The 13,357-nt window shown below is 36.4% G+C and overlaps 1 long non-coding RNA gene across 1 annotated transcript in view; it reads right to left on the reverse strand.

The window, feature by feature from the left end:
* Positions 1-3,853: 3,853 nt before the first annotated feature.
* The window catches only part of LOC128651807 (uncharacterized), a 103,534-nt gene continuing 94,030 nt past the window's right edge, over positions 3,854-13,357 (reverse strand). The window contains exon 3 of the long non-coding RNA XR_008401187.1: positions 3,854-5,587. This is a non-coding gene — a long non-coding RNA (uncharacterized LOC128651807). The remainder of the gene's footprint in view (positions 5,588-13,357) is intronic.

The raw sequence follows: 13,357 nt of genomic DNA on the forward strand, positions 1-13,357 counted from the left end.
CAGAGGAAAACTTTCCTGAAGTATTTCAGTCTGATCCTGCCAAGTAAGCTCAGTCCATCCCCAAAATACCAGGCAATTTTCCTCTGAACAAGGAACATGACAACCGCAGACGATCGTTTTGGCTTCCTATGGGCCTCATCGGTGAGGTGCAGCTGCATTCCTCTAAGCACACTGGGCAATGAGTCCACGTCTGTTTCCCCCATCACCCATAGGGAGACTTTCCCAGGGTAATTTTAATTTGCATATGAAGAGAGAAGCGCTCTATCAGGAATGAACAACAGCTCATCAGCTAGTTCTATTATGATCTACCACCCTGAAGCAGCCTCTTTTAGACCAGCGTGCTTTTCACAGAAGAAAAATTTCCTGAAGCATATCAGGCTGATCCCGTCAAGTAAGGTCAGTCCAGCCCCGAAATACCCGGCAATTATCCCCTGAACAAAGAACATGACAACCTCAGATGATTGTTTTGGCCTTCTATGGGCCTTGACAGTGAGGTGCAGCCACATTCCTCTAAGCACACTGGGTCCACGTCTGGTTTCCCCCATCAACCATATGGAGAATTCCCCAGGGTAATTTTAATTTGAATACGAAGAGAGAAGTGCTCTACCAGAAACGAACAACAGCTCAATCAATAGCTCCCAATATGTTGGGCATCCCAGCTATTTTGTAAAAATAATGGCATTTGCATACTCAAAGTTGGCAGATTAAAAATCAGGTTTGCTGCGTCAAATGAAACGTGAGCGTACCAATTTTTTTTATAAATTTTTATTTGGTCGCAAACTGTTCTACATTTTACTATGTTAACGCATTGTTAACTTTGGCATATCAATTTTGCACTTGATTTGAAACAGAATTACAGCATATTCACAGTTGTAGCCTTGATAAATTGACCCAATTGCGTGCAAATAATATCAGTGAGAAACTAAAGGTTTGTTTAAAAAGTCCATGATTTCTTTTTATATGGCCTCATTTTGTGACTGAATGTTGGCATGAAATATACTTGGGGGTCAATTTTGAGAATTTGAGCAGTTTTACCATACCAAATAAGAGTTACCCCACATTGCATGATTTTAGACATAGCTGCAGAAAAAGACATTAAATTTATCAAAAATGATAAAACATATATATTTGGCCTTAGCTGAATCAGAGGATGACAATGAAAAAAATTTGAGATTTGTTTTTCTACCGTTCAAAAACTAAAGGTTCTTGTGGCATGCGATAATTAATCTTTTTATATATTTCGTTTACCTTAAATGAAATGATAGTAAATATGTTAAAAATTCTATGGTACTCTATGCAAGTTTTTCGCTGAAAGTCCAGATAGAAAAGGTATTAAGGTTGTAAAGTAATATCTTGTACCTTTTATCTTTAGACCATGCACCACTTTATAATTCTTCCTTTGACCACTTTTCTTGTTTGTTTGTGTGATTTTAGAGATGTCCAAAATAAGACAATATACTAGGAAGGTTTTATTATATGAGAGCGGTGTAGGGTAACCCCTATTATTTCTGCTTATATCCCTGATACTGCCACTACAGACCTGCCAAGTTTGACGGATATTTCATTAAGCGCGTTCATTTGTATATCTGATGATGTTGCAAGTGCGATCACTGGAGGAAATTGACAGGTTCTTCCTTTTTATCATTTATATCTGAGTCATAATGAAAGATTATTTTTCTGTAACATATTCTTCTAACCTCAATATTTTTGAGAATATGATTGAAGAGCTTTTTGAAATTCAAGTATTATTAGATAGCAAATAAACCTTTGTGTTAACAGTGTCATTTATCAATTTTAATAATATAAAAATCCAATTAAATATATTGCAAAGTTACTTTTTCTATTGCAATGGTGGTGTTTTTAGATAAACAACTGTAGAAATTTCTTAATGGGACATTAAGCACTAGGTAGAATTATACATGAAAATGAAAGATTAGTGTGAGAATAACATGTGGGTGTATTTTTTAAAGTTTTAGTGGTTATAAAACAATGCGAGCTGTCATGTTGCAACTAAGGTTACCTTCTCTGCTGTGGCCAATTAGGGACAGTTATAAATAGGTCACTAGAGTGTGCAGCCAATGGCTGTGTGAAATATAACAATGTTCTGCACTTCCATTTCTAACAGGAACTAAAAAGCTCACTATTCAGAATGGAGTTACAGGAAAAAAGGACAGAATAAATAATGAAAGGATGTTGCAGACTTCGTTTTATATATATTATTTATCATTTTATATTGCCATCTCAAAGTGTTTAATGTCCCTTTAATATATAGAAGCTTATTTAACACATTTTATGGTATCTAGTTTTTGTAAAGCTATTTCCTTAACATTTTAGCATTTTAATGTGGCAGAACAACACTGACATTAACAAAAGAAAATTTACCAGATTACTTAGGAATTTGGAAAAATTGTCATTTTCAGTTTTATAGTGTAATTTAAAGGGACAGTCAAGTCCAAAAAAAACTTTCATGTTTCAAATAAGGCATGTAATTTTAAACAACTTTCCAATTTACTTTTATCACCAATTTTGCTTTGTTCTCTTGGTATTCTTAGTTGAAAGCTAAACCCAGGAAGGCTCATATGATCATTTCTAAGCCCTTGAAGGCCGCCTCTAATCACATGCTTTTGTATTTGCTTTTCACAGCAGGGGAGAGCTAGTTCCTGTAAACCATATAGATAACATTGTGAGCACGCCTGTGAATTGTGGCAGACACTGCACTAATTGGCTAAAATGAAAGTCAATAAATAATAAAAAATGTCATGTGATCAGGGGGCTGTCAGAAGATGTTTAGATACAGGTTAATCACAGAGCTAAAAGGTATATTAATATAACCGTGGTGGCTGTGCAAAACTGGGGAATGGGTAATAAAGTGATTATCTATCTTTTAAAACAACAAAAATTCTGGTGTTGACTGTCCCTTTAACTGAACCAAAGTGTCATCTAGAGAACAGAGATCAAATAAGTTGCCACACTGTCCCATAGTATTATGTGTCAGTTCTGCTACTAATACCTTTTCATATATCATGTCAATCATGCTACTTGCTTTTTCAGCTATCTTTGAATTGTTCACCTACCTTTAAATAATCTTAAAGGGACACATAGAGCAAAATGTACATTATTTAAATCATTAGAGCATGTAATTTTAGCAATACTGTCCCTGCAAGTCTAAGGTGCTGAATTATGGAGCTCTATGCCCCTGTTTCTGTGTGAGCCTTCAGGCTCACCAGAAACAGCAGGTATGAAGCAGCGGTCTTAAGACCGCTGCTTCATAACTGGTCCGCTGCCTCTGAGACTGCGGTCTGCAATCCGCCCGATCCTATACGACAGGCTGGTTGACACCCCTGCTAGCAGCCGATATCAAATCATGTCCGCCCGGGGTTTAATAAATTGATCCCTAAGTGCTATTGCATTGTTTATCATGTAATTGCTGATGATGCAAATCGTTTGTATTTACTGGCCCTTTAAAGTCTGTTTAATATCTCAGGAAAGAATCAAATCTATTATTTTGCAGTTTCGAAATGGAGGCACTATGTGTCAGCCATTCATTTATCACCAGACAAAGGTGTGTGATCACTGTGGAGTCTCTAAACATCACTATCAGCTTCTGAGCAGAACATACATTACTCAAAACATGCTCTGATGCTTTAAAATGTAATACATCATTCTTCTGAATTGTCTAACACTAGTGGCCTGATAGATATTAAAAACAGATTTCTCAATACTTCTAAATGGCACATTCTGTATAAATATACAGTAAAGGTCAACTGTGTGTTGCTTGTCAAAATGAAATAAGAAGCAACAAAAAATGGTTCAGGCTGTTGTAAGAAGAAAAAAAAGAGACTTAAAAATATAATAATCCAAAAATGTGAGATGTTTATTCTGTGCTTTTTACAACGTCACGTAAGTCTGACCATCCTAAAATTTAAATGTTAGATGCCATACTTTCAATACAGTTGATTAGTTGTTACACCTAAAAAAGGCATTGTATGTTATTAATTTAACTCATGGCAAGATCATTAAAAAAACATGTTTCATGCTAGGTCACTAAAATATAATGTGTTTTATGTATGCAGTAGTATTCTTGGTATTTGTAATACAAACACATTTTATGGCCTGCTTCCAATTTCAGAACTGTAGACGTGTGTGTTTATGTGCAAATACTTAAATTATGTTTTGTGTTTTAGAACCATTAATATGTATTTAATTAACCAAGACATCTTTATTACATAATCATTTTGGGCCAGATTACAAGTGAAGCGGTATTTAATGCTTCCTCTTGACGCTAACTCTGCTAGAAGTAAGCTTTTTGCATACGTCAGTAAGCGCTCATATTACAAGTCAAAAGTAAAACATTTTTGCAATAACCCAATGCACACAAATGTACAATGTTAGAATATCGCGGCCGCGTTAACGTATTCCCCCCATAGATTTCAATGGAGCAAAAAAGGGTTTTTTACATACATATACATATTTAGACATGTATATGTGTATATCTTAATGTCAAAGCCCTATGCCTGCCTTTTTTTTTTCTAACACCTGAGACCTCATATCTTTGAGCATTTGTAACTTTTTTTTGTGCAATTTTTTTTAAAATAATTTTTATTAGATGGTGTTATTATGAGTGTAACTGTACTTTTAAATGTATTTTTGACGGTTTTTGTGAACCCTTTTTTGTTTTGCAAAACAGTTATCCAGAGCTCTGAGTTTGCGATATCCGAAAACACATTTAAACGACTGCGTTTACTTTCAACTTGTAATACAAATGTTACATCCGACGTGCACAAACAGCTGCGATAAACCCAATATCACTTGCGAGTAACCTGACCTTTTATCGGCTTAATGGAAGGTGTATAATGATATATGACAGCATCATTTAAATTTACAGTAGTAAGGGTTATGGTATAAATCATTTTTCAAATGGCATGATATCCAGTAAGTTTATTTTGGAGATATAAATATGTATTAAACTTTTCTTCATCCTACAATTACACTGCTATTTATGGAACTTAAATGGACTTATAACTAAAATATTATTCACTACCTAGTATCTTCATTGCTCTTAAAAACAGTTCTTGTCATGAACAGGAAATAGAGGTTGTGCGAGAAAGAGAGGGGTCCGCATTTGAAGCTAATTGCTGGTTCATGAGAAAGAGGGATACAATGTGTCAATCAAACTGTGAAACTACTGTATCCCTCCTTGAGTGGACATAGCCAACTTCTAAAAGAAAAGGTTTCTAACAAAATATACTGATATTTTTTTTAGCCTTACATCGATCATTTTTAAAATATTTTTGCATTTATTTACAAGCATGTAGAAGTAATGTGCATTCCAAACAGCCTATAACTACAGTTTAATGTCCTTTTAAGCCTTTACATTTGTATACAGTTTATACTTTTTTCTCTAGCTATAGTAAACTTTGTAAATATGCATTAAGAAGTGGTATGTTGAAACTTCCTCTTTTCCAATGTATTGACAGAAATTCATCATTTATTGTTAATTGAAGAAAAAAAAATGTCATCTTCTTTTAATTATTCCCAAGCCATGAGCACTTTGCTAAAAGGGATGACTGTTACTCCTCCTGATTTACTGCATAAAAGGAAAAACAAAAATAAAACAAAGTATATATTAAACATTCACAATAAGTTGCTGTAATAATTCATCAGTTTTTTTTAATTCAGGCATATATCAGCATGTATAAACAGTATTTAAAGAAAGTAATGTTACAATTTGCATGCAATCAATCAATTTGTAATGAATTTTACTATAACTAGGTCAAACATGTCAGCATGTTATTTATTCATAGTTTGAATATAAGCCAATGTATTAAAAAAATTAGCAATGAACATAAATCACAGCTTAAAACAGAAATGTTGCATATGAAAGCAGTTAAAAAGCATGTGACCAAACCAATCGTACACTTGTAGCTTCTATTTAATCAAACATTACTTAGCCTTTAGCTTTTTGGGGTTATTCACTTACTGACTTTTTTAATACAAATATAGCATGGATAAGATGAAAATAAAAAATAAAAAAACTGAAAAGTTAACAATAAAGCATCCTATGTCATAAAAGGAGCACATGTTCACACTACAAAAGTAACCTGTTACAACAAAATCTTAGGTGAGATAAACATGAGAACAATTATCAATAGGGTTCCTTATTGGAGTACAAAAACAGTATGTCCATATAAGGATTATTGAGCATGAAAGCTAACAGTTCTCGGTACTGCTCATAGTGTAGATGTCATGACTTCCCTCAAATAAAGTGAAATGGATACCTTTTCATACTGTTATAAAAACCCAAAAAAGAAAAAATAGCATATTAGCAGAAGGAACTATGAAATATACATTGATATCATTTCATATAGCTGTTTTACAAAATTATTCTTACTGACGCCATATTGGGCTTCATGTACTAAGCTGGGTCTGTACAAGGTTCCTGACTTGGGAACTTGTCCACCCAGCTTTTGCGTGGAATGGGCAATGGAAACAGTATGTCTGCTCTCCCTATGTATCATGACACACTCACTTGAGTGTGAAATTCCACCAATCGCACGAGGGAAGGACCCATCAGTTACCCCAAATTAACTTGTTCAGGGTGATTTACATCCACTTGGTGGAGAAAGTAAGAAGCAGCTGTTTGGGGACTGCTGCTTTTTGGGAAGTGGAAAGCACACACATCAAATGCTAGAGTGAAAATTATGCAACCGCAACACTTCAGAAATAAAGCTGTAAAATACTTTGTGTAAATGTTAATGACTGTAAAACATTCTCATGTCTGTTTTACTATGGTAAAGTAGTATCTTTGGATAGAACAAAATGTCATGACATTCCTGCGGACACAAAGGACATGATGGTCAGGATTTTTTGTCTACACTTAACCCAGCATGCAGAATTTATAAAAGAGTCTATCGCTTTGCAGTTGTGTCTTACTATACCTGGTTCTCTCATTTTTCTTCTATTTCATTTTAACTGTTTTCAAATGTATTTTTCATATGTTGGCATGGACTGTTTTATAGAGGGAAGTTTATTTTTCCCTGTAATTAATTTGTTTTGTAATGTTTTGAAGGTGTTTTTGCGATTTTGGTATCCTTTACAGTGGAGCTTGTTCTATGAGTTTAGAGGTGAATGACTATGAGATAGATACTAAATTTCTATTTGTATTGATATTAAAAAAACAAACTAATAACCATATTACAAGTGGCACGCTATTTAGTGGTTTTGATCACACAGAAATACAACCAGAAGTAAACTTATAACATGCGCACAGGTTAGATCGTCTTTCAAGTTAAAAGCAAATTGTTCTTCAGGACTTTGGATATCTTCTCCCCATAGTAATTAAGTAATTAAGACCTCCTTAAAAAGAGAACAAATATGTTCAACTTTAAACAAAAAAGAGGAAATATCAGATTAAACAGCAGATGAGGAGTCCTCATCCCCAGAGGAATCTTCACCATTTGAAGACATAATGTTTACAGTATCTCTGGTCTCAGGGCATATGGCACTTGTAGAAGGTAAAATCTGAACTGATCTTCTACACTTGTTTGAGGATGGGAGAGCAGCCAGTGCCTAAGAAACTACAGCCTTGATAACATTTCTCACAGTAGGTGACACCAAATCAGCATTTTCCTGTAATGAACAAACAGTAGGTGCATTAGTACCCAAAGAAACAGCATAAGATTGGTCTTATTGCATTAAAAAATCTAAACATGAGCTACATAGATGAGATGGAGAAGGTACTTTGTTTTTTTTACAATAAGCACACCTAATAATGGTAGATACAGTCATGGCCAAAAATATTGGCACCCCTGCATTTCTGCCAGATAATGCACCACTTTGCACAAAGTGTTTAGGCATTCTCATGTTTATTTTTTTTGTTTGTATTGGTATGACACAAAAAAATAGAGAGAAAAAAGCCAAATCTGACACATTCCATGCAAAACTCCAAAAATGGACTGGACAAAATTATTGGCACCTTCTCAAAACTGTAAGAAATAATTGCATTCCAAGTTTGTGATGCTCCTGTAATTTGTAATTAAACTCCCCTGTATCAATTAACAGTTGCTGACAATATAGAAATCACACCGGCAACCAGTTAAAATGGTGAAAAATTGACTCAACCTTTCTAGTGTGTGTTTTTGTGTGCCACACTGAGCATGGAGGAAAGAAAGAGCAACAAAGAATTGTCTGAGTATTGAGATCTTAATGTTCCTGTGTCCACTGTGCGCAACATTGTCAAGAAGTTTACAGTTTAAAAATTGGATATAAAAAAGATTAAATCGATAAATTCATATAAAGCAATTCTAAATAAATGCAGTGTAAAAAGAAGTGTACAATTTAATTATCAAGCACAATACACATAACAATTGAAAGTTCACGAACAAACACAAATACAAATAAAATGAAAACTGATACTCAGGTAAAAGCCAAGACTTATAGATTCCACAAAAAGCAAAAAAATCCTCTTTAGAAGTCGGATACAAGCCGGAAAGTCAGAACAGTCTTTTAAACAAGATTTTTCTCCAAATCTGCTGTAATCAGATGCAAACACAGACTTTTCTTAGTGCTATACACGTAAATTGCATAAAATATATCCAAACTTACAATTCAGAAAGTATGGATCTGCTTTGCACGACAGACCGATGCCGATTCTCTGCGGTGTGCAAACGGAACCCGCCAAATGTCCGCAGTATCGCGGTTTGAAACTGGCACAGGTATAATGTGTCTGATCTTACAGACTACGGTAGCCGCATAGGCTCAAAAACAGCAACGCGTTTCGGATTTCTCCTTTGTCAAGCTTCTTAATCACAGTACAGATACGGCTCCTGGAATTCAAGGCTTGCTGCTACAGCTCAGGTGTACATCTTTTAAAATAAAACAAAGCTAAAAGAAATATATATATATACACATAAAAAATATCTAAATGTAAAAACCAATTTAAGCACTTCCATGCAAAACAACCTCTCCCATGATTAAGCTCTGATCAAAAACAGAGCACTTTACTAGTGATACCACTTACTTTTAAATAAAACATAAATTTGATTGCTCTACTAGATACATAGTTTATTTGGTGATACGTAAAATTTGCAAGAAAATTTGCAATAAACAATAAGGCCTAGATTTAGAGTTCGGCGGTAGCCGTCAAAACCAGCGTTAGAGGCTCCTAACGCTGGTTTTGGCCGCCCGCTGGTATTTGGAGTCAGTGATTAAAGGGTCTAACGCTCACTTTTCAGCCACGACTTTTCCATACCGCAGATCCCCCTACGCCATTTGCGTAGCCTATCTTTTCAATGGGATCTTTCTAACGCCGGTATTTAGAGTCGTTTCTGCAGTGAGCGTTAGAGCTCTAACGACAAGATTCCAGCCGCCTGAAAAAAGCAGGAGTTAAGAGCTTTCTGGCTAACGCCGGTTTATAAAGCTCTTAACTACTGTACCCTAAAGTACACTAACACCCATAAACTACCTATGTACCCCTAAACCGAGGTCCCCCCACATCGCCGCCACTCGATTAAAATTTTTAACCCCTAATCTGCCGACCGCCACCTACGTTATACTTATGTACCCCTAATCTGCTGCCCCTAACCCCGCCGACCCCTATATTATATTTATTAACCCCTAACTTGCCCCCCACAACGTCGCCGCAAGCTACTTAAAATAATTAACCCCTAATCTTCCGACCGCAAATCGCCGCCACCTACGTTATCCCTATGTACCCCTAATCTGCTGCCCCTAACATCGCCGACCCCTATGTTATATTTATTAACCCCTAATCTGCCCCCCACAACGTCGCCGACACCTACCTACACTTATTAACCCCTAATCTGCCGAGCGGACCTGAGCGCTACTATAATAAAGTTATTAACCCCTAATCCGCCTCACTAACCCTATCATAAATAGTATTAACCCCTAATCTGCCCTCCCTAACATCGCCGACACCTACCTTCAATTATTAACCCCTAATCTGCCGACCGGAGCTCACCGCTATTCAAATAAATGTATTAACCCCTAAAGCTAAGTCTAACCCTAACACTAACACCCCCCTAAGTTAAATATAATTTTTATCTAACGAAATAAATTAACTCTTATTAAATAAATGATTCCTATTTAAAGCTAAATACTTACCTGTAAAATAAATCCTAATATAGCTACAATATAAATTACATTTATATTATAGCTATTTTAGGATTAATATTTATTTTACAGGCAACTTTGTAATTATTTTAACCAGGTACAATAGCTATTAAATAGTTAAGAACTATTTAATAGTTACCTAGTTAAAATAATTACAAATTTACCTGTAAAATAAATCCTAACCTAAGATATAATTAAACCTAACACTACCCTATCAATAAAATAATTAAATAAACTACCTACAATTACCTACAATTAACCTAACACTACACTATCAATAAATTAATTAAACACAATTGCTACAAATAAATACAATTAAATAAACTATCTAAAGTACAAAAAATAAAAAAGAACTAAGTTACAGAAAATAAAAAAATATTTACAAACATAAGAAAAATATTACAACAATTTTAAACTAATTACACCTACTCTAAGCCCCCTAATAAAATAACAAAGACCCCCAAAATAAAAAATTCCCTACCCTATTCTAAAATACAAAAATTACAAGCTCTTTTACCTTACCAGCCCTGAACAGGGCCCTTTGCGGGGCATGCCCCAAGAATTTCAGCTCTTTTGCCTGTAAAAAAAAACATACAATACCCCCCCCCAACATTACAACCCACCACCCACATACCCCTAATCTAACCCAAACCCCCTTAAATAAACCTAACACTAATCCCCTGAAGATCTTCCTACCTTGTCTTCACCATCCAGGTATCACCGATCCGTCCTGGCTCCAAGATCTTCATCCAACCCAAGCGGGGGTTGGCGATCCATAATCCGGTGCTCCAAAGTCTTCCTCCTATCCGGCAAGAAGAGGACATCCGGACCGGCAAACATCTTCTCCAAGCGGCATCTTCTATGTTCTTCCATCCGATGACGACCGGCTCCATCTTGAAGACCTCCAGCGCGGATCCATCCTCTTCTTCCGACGACTAGACGACGAATGACGGTTCCTTTAAGGGACGTCATCCAAGATGGCGTCCCTCGAATTCCGATTGGCTGATAGGATTCTATCAGCCAATCGGAATTAAGGTAGGAATTTTCTGATTGGCTGATGGAATCAGCCAATCAGAATCAAGTTCAATCCGATTGGCTGATCCAATCAGCCAATCAGATTGAGCTCGCATTCTATTGGCTGTTCCGATCAGCCAATAGAATGCGAGCTCAATCTGATTGGCTGATTGGATCAGCCAATCGGATTGAACTTGATTCTGATTGGCTGATTCCATCAGCCAATCAGAATATTCCTACCTTAATTCCGATTGGCTGATAGAATCCTATCAGCCAATCGGAATTCGAGGGACGCCATCTTGGATGACGTCCCTTAAAGGAACCGTCATTCGTCGTCTAGTCGTCGGAAGAAGAGGATGGATCCGCGCTGGAGGTCTTCAAGATGGAGCCGGTCGTCATCGGATGGAAGAACATAGAAGATGCCGCTTGGAGAAGATGTTTGCCGGTCCGGATGTCCTCTTCTTGCCGGATAGGAGGAAGACTTTGGAGCACCGGATTATGGATCGCCAACCCCCGCTTGGGTTGGATGAAGATCTTGGAGCCAGGACGGATCGGTGATACCTGGATGGTGAAGACAAGGTAGGAAGATCTTCAGGGGATTAGTGTTAGGTTTATTTAAGGGGGTTTGGGTTAGATTAGGGGTATGTGGGTGGTGGGTTGTAATGTTGGGGGGGGGTATTGTATGTTTTTTTTTTACAGGCAAAAGAGCTGAAATTCTTGGGGCATGCCCCGCAAAGGGCCCTGTTCAGGGCTGGTAAGGTAAAAGAGCTTGTAATTTTTGTATTTTAGAATAGGGTAGGGAATTTTTTATTTTGGGGGTCTTTGTTATTTTATTAGGGGGCTTAGAGTAGGTGTAATTAGTTTAAAATTGTTGTAATATTTTTCTTATGTTTGTAAATATTTTTTTATTTTCTGTAACTTAGTTCTTTTTTATTTTTTGTACTTTAGATAGTTTATTTAATTGTATTTATTTGTAGCAATTGTGTTTAATTAATTTATTGATAGTGTAGTGTTAGGTTAATTGTAGGTAATTGTAGGTAGTTTATTTAATTATTTTATTGATAGGGTAGTGTTAGGTTTAATTATATCTTAGGTTAGGATTTATTTTACAGGTAAATTTGTAATTATTTTAACTAGGTAACTATTAAATAGTTCTTAACTATTTAATAGCTATTGTACCTGGTTAAAATAATTACAAAGTTGCCTGTAAAATAAATATTAATCCTAAAATAGCTATAATATAAATGTAATTTATATTGTAGCTATATTAGGATTTATTTTACAGGTAAGTATTTAGCTTTAAATAGGAATCATTTATTTAATAAGAGTTAATTTATTTCGTTAGATAAAAATTATATTTAACTTAGGGGGGTGTTAGTGTTAGGGTTAGACTTAGCTTTAGGGGTTAATACATTTATTAGAATAGCGGTGAGCTCCGGTCGGCAGATTAGGGGTTAATAATTGAAGGTAGGTGTCGGCGATGTTAGGGAGGGCAGATTAGGGGTTAATACTATTTATGATAGGGTTAGTGAGGCGGATTAGGGGTTAATAACTTTATTATAGTAGCGCTCAGGTCCGCTCGGCAGATTAGGGGTTAATAAGTGTAGGTAGGTGTCGGCGACGTTGTGGGGGGCAGATTAGGGGTTAATAAATATAACATAGGGGTCGGCGATGTTAGGGCAGCAGATTAGGGGTACATAGGGATAACATAGGTGGCGGCGGTTTACGGAGCGGCAGATTAGGGGTTAAAAGTGTAATGCAGGGGTCAGCGATAGCGGGGGCGGCAGATTAGGGGTTAATAAGTGTAAGGTTAGGGGTGTTTAGACTCGGGGTACATGTTAGAGTGTTAGGTGCAGACGTAGGAAGTGTTTCCCCATAGGAAACAATGGGGCTGCGTTAGGAGCTGAACGCTGCTTTTTTGCAGGTGTTAGGTTTCTTTTCAGCTCAAACAGCCCCATTGTTTCCTATGGGAGAATCGTGCACGAGCACGTTTTTGATGCCGGCCGCGTCCGTTAGCAACTCTGGTATCGAGAGTTGCATTTGCGGTAAATATGCTCTACGCTCCTTTTTTGGAGCCTAACGCAGCATTTGTTTGAACTCTCGATACCAGAGTTAAATTTATGGTGCGGCCAGAAAAAAACCCGCGGAGCGTTAACAGCCCTTTTACCGCCAAACTCCAAATCTAGCCGTATGTATGTTAAAGGATCGAGTA

Source organism: Bombina bombina, chromosome 3 (assembly GCF_027579735.1).
Source record: "Bombina bombina isolate aBomBom1 chromosome 3, aBomBom1.pri, whole genome shotgun sequence".
NCBI lineage: Eukaryota > Metazoa > Chordata > Amphibia > Anura > Bombinatoridae > Bombina > Bombina bombina.